Source organism: Cupressus sempervirens, chromosome 3 (assembly GCF_028749045.1).
Source record: "Cupressus sempervirens isolate cs-2001-9-10 chromosome 3, ASM2874904v1, whole genome shotgun sequence".
Classification (NCBI taxonomy): Eukaryota; Viridiplantae; Streptophyta; class Pinopsida; order Cupressales; family Cupressaceae; genus Cupressus; species Cupressus sempervirens.
In genome coordinates, this window is record NC_143120.1 from 560,738,244 (window position 1) to 560,749,200 (window position 10,957).

The 10,957-nt window shown below is 34.0% G+C and overlaps 1 pseudogene; it reads left to right on the forward strand.

Moving 5' to 3' along the window:
• Window positions 1-677: 677 nt before the first annotated feature.
• LOC149567654 (putative anion transporter 3, chloroplastic) lies at window positions 678-9,027 on the forward strand (annotated as a pseudogene).
• The last annotated feature ends 1,930 nt before the right edge of the window (window positions 9,028-10,957 follow it).

Sequence of the window (10,957 nt, forward strand, 5' to 3'; positions counted from 1 at the left end):
TGTGCTTAGTTATGATGCTTAAGTTATTTTATCTAAATTTGACTATAAATACTCTATTCACACTTATGCTATACTGAACTAATTTTATTAGAAAATTATATGCATGATGCAAACACCAATGTAATTTGATAGAGTTTTAGATTTGGGTAGATTAGTTTAGTAGCTATTTTGATGGTATGTTTAGAAAAAATATGGACATGAAATATTCTTTGTGAAATTCATCTTGTACTCATTTTACAATCATATCATTCCTTGACAAGACATCTGATTGCAAAATTCTATCAAAAAAATTAGGTTCTTTGTCTACGATTCCAAATTTAAACATGTGAAATTATATCTATCTAATCTTAATTCATGGTGTAGTTTAGTCGACATGAAAAAGTTATTTAATGCTTGGCCAATCTACTATAAAAGGTTACATGTTTTTAAAAACAACTGCCATCTAAAGAGAGAAAATAATGCATCTTTAAAACTTTTTCTTCATTTAAACGAGTGTGCATGTCATTAGAAAATAAATGAGGTTGGATCTAACTCTTTCATTTTCTAATTGATCTAACTAGGTTTTTATGTGGGATTATATCGTTATTTCCAAAATAAAATTAATCTAATTGATTTAACTGGCTTTATATGTGGGATTCTATTGTTATTTTCTAATGTATTATTGGTCTTGATTTGTATGTGGGATTTTATGGTCATTGGCAATCTTTCTCACCCCATGGGCTTCTCATCATTCAGTAGGGATGCTCCTTGCTATTCGTGCACAATTTGGTGATGCTGAAAGTGTAGCCTTACCCTGTATGAACACCACAATTCCAAGGTAAGACTTCAAAAAAATCACTTTACTGAATTAATTCAATTCCTTTTCATCATCATTCTAATGTTGTCTTCATCATATAAAATTTAAGTACTTTTACCCATGGTATTTAGTCAAAGTGTCCTACATCTTTGTTTTCACTATTCAATTGTAGATGCTCAAGATAAATTCAATATGTTAACTTTTTTCTTGTTATTCAAGGTGGTTTCCTAGTACAGAATGAGCTACAACGATAGGCCTCTCAATGGCTAGATTTCATTTGGGTAATGTGACAATCTTACTTGCTTCTCCAATACTAATGTCACAAGATGGATTTTATGGACCTTTCCTTACATTTAGTCCTAGGTTTTCTTTGGCTCTCAATATGGGTTTCAAATATTTGTAATGATCCTCAATTTCATCCTAGAATATTGAAATCATATCTTTTTCTTATTCTTGATGGAATTGAGCATTCTCCAATGTCTATTAAAAAGTCCACTATCCAGACTACTCAAAGAATGCCTCCTTTTCATCTATTATTTTCTAAGTTACCAACATGGGTGATAAAAGTTACAAATATTACAAATAATTAGGTAAGCTATATAGAAAAGTGTTGAATACAATTGGTTAATTGAGCGTTGTCTTTGATGTTACACAAATGTCATATCAATCATCAGACAGAATCTACTGAGCTCAGAAGGTAAGCATAGTAGTTTACGGAGTCTACCGAGCATTGTTGTTTATTACACTGTAAGGATAGCTTCTACCGAGGTAACTTGGTTAACGAAGGAAGTTTAGTACTTATCGAGCTCCCTCGGTGATCGAAGGAAACTGTGACAGAGTGTTTACCGAGCTGGGAAGGTAAGCGAAGAAAAGTTAGTGTTAACCAAGCTGGGAAGGTAACCGAAGAAAAGTTAGTGTTTACCGAGCTGAGAAGGTAAGCAAAGGAAAGTCAGTGTTTACCGAGTTCACTCAGTGTCCAAAGGGAATTTGGAAAAGACATTTTCTACCGAGCTCACTCGGTCAGCTATACTTAACGAGTTCTCCCGGCGATTGAAGGGATGTTACGGAGTTCCCTGTATTAACCGAGCTCAGTCGGTTAACACACGAATTATTTCCTGAACAATATTAACCAAGCAGTGTTGGCCAGTAAAGGGATTTGTTAGTTTGTAATTTTAATTATTTCTAGCCGACTAAGATATTCTGTAAGGTATATATGAAAGATCAAGTTGTGAATTCGTAAGATGAAAAGAGTTTGGATGTATAAGAGTGTGAATGTATGGCTATGAAATGAGCGAATATTGAACATATGAGTGAATGTTGAAGAAGTGTGATGAAGGATCAGATGCGTTGAAGGAGCTGCAAAGTTGTATGTGATCAGTAAGTATCCAGTCAAGCATAATAGAGATCTGCAATCAGTAAAGATAAGTTGCACATTATATCAGGTCACTTCATTGTTGCTTTCTAACCATTGTAACAGTGAACTCAAAATCTCTTAACAGAGTGGGTTTAACAGCCCTATTGTAAATCCTCTAACAAGGTGGCAGTTCAGTTGAATTGTTCTAAAGACCTCTAGCAAGGCCACTCCTAAAAGGGTGATAAATCCTCTAACAGGGTCACACCTAACAGTGTGTTTTGTAACCTTTAACAGGGTTGGCTCCTAACAGGGCTCACTTCAGAAGAGTGAAAAACAGTAACTAGTTGCATTGGTGGTTTTTCCCATATTCGGTTTCCACGTTAAATCTGGTGTCTCTAGTGTTTATGATTGCTGAATTGTTTTGGTTATCAATTCTTAATAATTATTAGTATTTGCTACATTATCAAGTTTCAGTAATCTGTAACTAAGATCAATATTTTAGACATCTAAGGGACTGTGAAATGTTTTTGTGGTAACTGATTCACCCCCTCCCCCTCTCAGTTACTCCATTCTCATTTCCAACAATTGGTATCAGAGCTTTTGGTGCTTGCAGGAAAGGATTTCAAGGTTCTAAACCAAAGATCAAGATGTCTTACAGAAGAGAAATTCTAAAACTTAATAGAGATAACTTCTCAGCATGGCAAGAATTGATGAAACTTCATCTGGCTACTGTTGGTGATACTGGACTGAAATACCTTGAAGAAAAATATGAAGAACTTTCTGGCACATTGTCAGTTAATGATATTGCTGAAAAGAAGACTCACAATAATATGATGATAGACATAGCATCTGCTCTCATCTATGAAGAATTTGATGACATTAAGGACTGCAAAACTCCCTTTGACATGTGGAACAAGCTAAAGGAGATCTATGGAGGGGATGATAATGTGAGAAGAGCAAAAGCAGAAAGTCTAAGAGGACAATTTGATCAAATGAAGATGAGAGAGGATGAAAACATTGCAAAGTATGTTGAAAGAGTTAAAGCATGTGTAAGTGCAATCAGGGTAGCTGAAGGTGAGATCAAAGGAGAAATAGTTGTAAGAAAAGTTCTCAGAACCTTGCTTCCCATTTATGCAATTAGAGTCTCTGCAATACAGGAAAGAAGGTGTGAAGCAAATCATAAGATAAATCTTGAGGCCATAGTTGGAAGACTAACTGCATTTGAACTAGATAACTTTGACAACTATGTTCCAGCCGCGAAAAATATTGAATTAGCATTGCAAGCCAAGCTCTCACTCAAAGAGAAAAGCAAAAAGAAGATAGAATCACAGTCAAAAAGTGAAAATGAATCAAGCCAAATTTCAGACAGTGATCTCGAAGTGATTGAAGCTCTACTAGCCAGGAAATATTCTAGAGGTAGAGGAAAATACAAAGGTAAATTTCCTCTAATCTATTTTTCTTGTGATGAAATTGGTCATATTGCAGCAAGGTGCCCAAACAAGCAAAACAATGATGAAAAGAAAGATCACAAATGGAATGGCAAGAAAGAATTTAAATCATCCAAGAACAAAGGTAAGAAATCATGTTTCATGGCTGAAAATTCTAACGATTTCGATAATAGTGAGGATGAAATTGTTTATATTGTTGTTAAAGATAACTCCGATAGTGATGACGAAGATAAAATTGCTCTTATCTCTCATGTAAGTAAGAATGATACATGGATTATAAACAGCGGTTGCTCACATCATATGACTGGTGATAAAACTAAGTTTGATCAATTTGAAGACTATGATGGTGGCAGTGTGAGGTTTGGTAATGATGAACCTCATTTCATAAAAGGAAGAGGAAGAATCTGTCTATCCAAAGAACTCATATGTAATAATGCCTACTGGGTTGAAGGTCTCAAACATAATTTGCTAAGTGTGGCATAGTTACTAAATATTGGATTCAACGTAGAGTTCATGCATGGAAAGGTGAGACTGTTGAATGAGCAAGGAAAACTGATAGGATCTGCCACTCAAACTAAAGGTAACTTGTTTTATCTAGAACTTGGTGAATGCTCATGTTTTATTGCTCAAATTGAAAAAAGTTGGTTATGGCATAAAAGGTTGTGTCATGTCAATTTTGATAATTTGGTAAAAATAAGCAAATTCAAGAAAGTAAGAGGCATTCCTAACATCAAGAAACCTGAGGTTGGTCTATGCAAGAATTGTCAGATTGGTAAAATGGGAAAAACTAATTTTTAAGGTAAAAAATATCAATCTGAAAATATATTAGAAATTGTGCATATTGATTTATGTGGACCCATTGGAATAGAAAGCTATACTGGAGAAAAGTTTTTCATTCTTTTTGTTGATGACTATTCAAGAATGATTACTGTCATGTATCTAAGGAATAAATCAAAAGCATTTGAGAAATTCAAATGGTATTTGGCAAGAGTTGAAAAAGAAACAGGGAAAAAGCTGAAATGTTTAAGGTCAGACAGAGGTGGTGAATTCATTTCACATGAATTCAGTAACTTCTGCATTGAAAGAGGTATTAAAAGACAGATTTCAGCACCAGGAACTCCAGAACAAAATGGAATAGTTGAAAGAAGAAACAGATCCATTATGGATTGTGCAAGAACCCTGATGATAGAAAAAAACATTGCTATCAAATACTAGAAGGAAGCCATCAGCACTGCAATTCATACCTTAAATCGAGTACAGTTGAAGAAGGATTCATTCAAGACTCCCTATGAATTATGGTATGGATACAAACCCAATGTAAGTTATTTGAAAATATTTGGAAGCAAATGTTATATTTTGAAAGAATCTAGAAAAGAAAAATTTGATGTAAAAGGTGATGAAGGAATATTTTTGGGGTATTCTTGCAAAAGCAAAGCATATAGATGTTTAAATCTATCCACTCACAAAGTCATAGAAAGTGCACATGTGAAAGTTGATGAGTTTGCAGACAAATTAGAAGAAGAATGCAAAAAGATACCTGAAGACTACAAGAGATTTGTTTACATTGAATCTGATACTATATCAAGTATACCGTTCACTCAAGAATCCTCAACTCCTGAATCTTCAGTAACCGAGTTGCAAATAGTTCAAACTGAGCCACAGCAACATTCAGACACTACCGAGCAAGTTTCTACTGAGTTTGAAGCAACCGAGCTAGAACATCCTGAATATGAAATTGAAGCACAAGCAGATATCAATGAAACTCATTCAAGAGGTAAAGAACCCGTATTAGCTAAATATGTCAAAAGACATCATACACCAGATCAGATCATTGGAGACAAATATGAAGGAACCCTGACAAGAAGTAAGTTGAAAACTACTTGTTTACTTGCTGATTTTGAACCTAGAAGTATTAAAGATGCATTGGAAAATGATAATTGGATTGAGGCAATGAATGAGGAAATAGAATAGATAGAGAAGAACAAGACATGGACTCTTGTACCTAGGCCTAAAGATAAAAATATAATTGGAACCAAGTGGGTATTCAGAAACAAGTTGACTTAAGATGGTAAGGTATCCAGAAACAAAGCTAGATTGGTATGCAAAGGATACTCTCAAGAAGAAGGCATAGATTATGGAGAAACTTTTTCTCTTGTTGCAAGATTGGAAGGAGTCTGAACCTTACTTGCATATGCTGCTCACAAAGGATTCAAAATTTATCAAATGGATGTCAAGTTAGCATTTCTCAATGGAATACTGGATGAAGAGGTTTACATTGAACAACCTGAAGGTTTTGTTGATCCAGAAAAAAGGAACATGGTCTGCAAATTACACAAGGCATTGTATGGTCTGAAACAAGCCCCTAGAGCATGGTATGAAAGATTGCATAACTATCTTATTCAGATTGGTTTTCAAAGAACTAATGATAATAGTAGCTTGTATATAAAGGAAGGATCAAATAATAAGATTGTCTTGGTAGAAATATTTGTAGATGATACTGTTTTCACAGGGAATGATGATCTTTGCAAAGAATTTTCAGAACAAATGTACAAGAAATTTGAAATGTCTATGTTTGGTGAAATAAAATTCTTTGTTGGTCTTCAAATTCAACAAAATAAGAATGGCATCTTTATTACTCAATCAAAATACATCAAGGAGATATTGAAAAAGTTTGGTATGGAGGACTACAAGCCTGTTGGAACTCCTATGTGTACTGGATTAAAACTTACCAAAGATGATGAATCCAAAGAAGTAGACCAAACATTGTATAGATCTATGATTGGAAAGTTACAGTATGTAGTTCATACCAGACTAGATATTGCTCTTGCAGTTGGTATTGTTGCAAGATTTTCAGCAAAACCAAGAGACACTCACCTAATGGCAATCAAAAGAATAATGAGATATTTGAAAAGAACTAAAGATTATGGACTATGGTACAAACTTGGAGGCAATTTGGATTTGAAAGTTTTTACTGATGCTGATTGGGCAGGGAATCTTGATGACAGAAAAAGCACAAGTGGAGGAGCATTCTTTCTTGGAAAGAGATTGGTTTCTTGGACAAGCAAAAAGCAGAATTGTACATCCCAATCTACAGCAGAGGCAGAGTATGTTGCTGCAGTAGTAAACTGTTCCAACATTGTTTGGTTTAAGCAGTTATTACAAGGAATGAAGATGAAAATCAAAGAACCAGTTGTTATATTCTGTGACAATACTAGTACAATCAACATATCCAAGAATCTAGTGATGCATTCCAAGACCAAGCACATAGCAATAAAATATTATTTTGTCAGAGAATTGGTGCAGGACAAGGAGATTAGACTGGAATATGTGCATACAAAGGAACAAATTGCTGACATATTCACAAAGCCATTACCTAAGAATACATTCTTGTATCTCAGAGGTAAGTTAGGGGTCACTCCCCTATCTGAAGTTCACTAAAATAAAGTTTTAAGGGATGCATCAACCTATGACAAGTTGAAAATCTATCAAGTTGATGCAGTAGAGTATTAAAGTCATTGCATATGAATTTGTACATAAGGTACACTGTAATCCAGTTGAGAAGTACTTTTGGCATACGAAAAAGGCTTTTACTGTGTTGTATTGTCTTTGGCATGTGTTGTCAAAGAGGGAGAGTAAAACTGTAATACCTATTCTGAAATTTGTAAGCATTTGTAAAGGGAGAATAAAACTGTCATATCTTTCTGTTATACAATTCCTTCACAGAGGGAGAAGCTTCTATCTAAGAGGGAGAAGTATTATGTTGACATATAGTGCTACACTAAGAGAAGGACTTGTTTTCAAATTTCATTCTGCTATGACATGTTGTGTTGCCATCAATGCCAAAGAGGGAGATTGTTGGATACAATTGGTTAATTGAGTGTTGTCTTTGATGTTACACAAATGTCATATCAGTCATCAGACAGAATCTACCGAGCTTAGAAGGTAAGCGAAGAAAAGTTAGTGTTAACCGAGCTGGGAAGGTAACCGAAGAAAAGTTAGTGTTTACCAAGCTGAGAAGGTAAGCAAAGGAAAGTCAATGTTTACCGAGTTCACTCGGTGTCCAAAGGGAATTTGGCAAAGACAGTTTCTACCGAGCTCACTTGGTCATCTATACTTACCGAGTTCTCCCGGTGATTGAAGAAATGTCACAGAGTTCGCTGTATTAACCGAGCTCATTCGGTTAACACAGGAATTATTTTCTAAACAATATTAACCAAGCAGTGTCAGCCAGTAAAGGGATTTGTTAGTTTGTAATTTTAATTATTTCTAGCTGACTAAGATAATCTGTAAGGTATATATGAAAGATCAAGTTGTGAATTCATAAGATGAAAAGAGTTTGGATGTATAAGAGTGCGAATGTATGGATATGGAATGAGCGAATATTGAACATATGAGTGAATGTTGAAGAAGTGTGATGAAGGATCAGATGCATTGAAGGAGCTGCAAAGTTGTATGTGATCAGTAAGGATCCAGTCAAGCATAACAGAGATCTGCAATTAGCAAAGATAAGTTGCACATTATATCAGGTCACTTCATTGTTGCTTTCTAACCATTGTAACAGTGAACTCAAAATCTCTTAACAGAGTGGGTTTAACAGCCCTATTGTAAATCCTCTAACAAGGTGACAGTTCAGTTGAATTGTTCTAAAGACCTCTAGCAAGGCCACTCCTAACAGGGTGATAAATCCTCTAACAGGGTCACACCTAACAGTGTGTTTTGTAACCTTTAACAGGGTTGGCTCCTAACAGGGCTCACTTCAGAAGAGTGAAAAATAGTAACTAGTTACATTGGTGGTTTTTCCCATATTGGGTTTTCACGTTAAATCTGGTGTCTCTAGTGTTCATGATTGCTGAATTGTTTTGGTTATCAGTTCTTAATAATTATTAGTATTTGCTGCATTATCAAGTTTCAGTAATCTGTAACTAAGATCAAGATTTTAGACATCTAAAGGACTGTGAAATATTTTTGTGGTAACTGATTCACCCCCTCCCCCTCTCAGTTACTCCATTCTCATTTCCAACAGAAAAGCATATCTTTACTTGAACATCACAAGTCCATCTTTTTTATGTGTAATGTTTTTATCTTCTGTTGTCTTTAGGATTATTTTGTTCTTCTCTCTTGGATGTTAATATATTTCAAAATTGTAAGCATTCTTCTAATCGCAATGCATACTCTTTTTTTAAAACAATTTTAATCAAGGAATATGTGAAACCAAAATCACAAGAGTCATGAATACAATTTTAGTTCATTCATATTGAAATTTTCACTACATTTGAATTCAAGCACATATATGATAAAGTCACTTTCATCTTTGCATATAGGTATTTAATGTAAATTTGAAGCAAGTTGCATGGTTTAGTGCTATTCCATGGGGGACAATGGTAGTTGTAGGGTATGGTGTTGGTGTTGTTTCAGACTTTTTGGTTTGATCTAGTAATTCATCGCTACGGTTCACAAAATCATGTAGGTTAGTTAAAGCTTATTTTGGTTATAGCTAAATTTATTATATAGTCAAGTTTTTCAAGTAAAAACCTTGAATTGTGATAACTTTAAATAATGCTTTTGTTGCCAAATTATGTCTCAGCTCCTAATACCATGTTTATCACCAGTCTACCACTTTTGCAATGGGTTTGGTTGATTTACACTATTTTACAAAAATAGATTAGCTGATTTGTTGGATTTCACAAAAAACATCAGCGAACATTTTATTGATTAGATTTCACAAAATTTTGAGTATTTATAAAACTCCATGCCTTCAAATCTTATGACTATTTTTAGTTTTTTGAAATGGAGAGCTCCATTAATTTTTTTATATATTTAAAAGTACTCCACAAGGTCATACCACCATATGACAAGCTCTAAGTTAAATTTGACGATTGATAATTTTTTATCCTCAATTAGCTTATTTCTTTTTAATTTTTAATTAATTACATTTTTTGATATTGTGCACAAGGCACACTTACAAACTTTTTGTTTCAATAAAAAACAATGTTACTTACATTTTTGTTACAAACATCTGCAGTTAACAATCATTTTTGGGTCCAAGAATAGCACTCCTTGGTCTAAATGTTGCTCAAAACCCAACCATTGCAGTAGTGTGGCTAATGATGACACCTAGTTTGAGTTCATTTAGCCAAGTTGGTTTTCTTCTAAATATGCATGTAGGTCTCTTGTCTTGATTGATATACCATTGTCTTCATTTTTTAACATATTATAGCTGGTACGATGGTTGGTCCCTTTTTTATTCTCAAGTTTCAAGGCAATGGATTGATTTCTTATTAATTAGATTCATTGATGACAACAATCTTATTCTTCATATCTATACTAGGTAGGTATCACAATTTCAATTGGGACATTTGTAGCCATTGTGAGCACAATTGGAACAAGGTATTTTGTTCAATGGTTAGGTTTATTCTAGTGTTTCTTGACACTTACTACCATTTTGCATTTTATTTCAACCATCTTCTAGAATATATATACCACTGGCAAAAAGGCATTTGACTGATTTGAGAAGGATACAAATTTTCATTGATAAAAAAATTTGTTAGTTTGCTTCCATCTACACTAAATACTAATAGAGTAATAGGCTAGCAAGCAAACATTCCCACATCCATCCAAATGAACTTCTTTTTGGGTATCCTAAAATAATGGGTTGACATCAAAAGGCCTGAGCTTCATCATATGATTTTACTCTGAAGCATTCTAATAAGTGTGTATTTACATGTTTATAGGCCCTGAGAGTAATTATATATTTGATCTCAGGAATCCTATAAAGTATGGCTCATATTTTTTTCCTAGACCTTCTCAGTTTTAAATCAAGGTAATACTCGCAAAAAGAGATGTATTCTTGTTCAGGTCATACTTGTAACAAGAGATGTATTCCTGATCATTAGATTATTGTGAATGTGAAAATCTAATCTTCTCTATAAGATGGTGTTTGCCTTTGAACATTTGTAATAAGTGAGAAATCAATTATGACATATTTATTATATTTTTCCACTAATGGTAGATGATTAAACTTTGTTATTTCAAGCACCCTTTGTGTCCAACAATGAGACAAAGATGAGAAACATTTTGTTAGTCCTCTAAATGTAGATGCAAAACATGACAAATTGCACAATGTGTAGTCTTCCTAATATTTGGACTATAAGTTCTCAAAGACACTTGCAAGTGATTTCAATGTTAGAGTACCTTCCACAACACTTTCTTGGATTCTATCCAATGCTCCCATAATATCCTCTATGTTGTCTAGTTTTTGTTTATGTCGTGCAGTCTCTTTCTATAGGCGCTCCTTCTCCTTCTAGTATATTTCTACATATTCTCTCTTGTGCCTTAAATTCTGATCAAACTTATGAATAT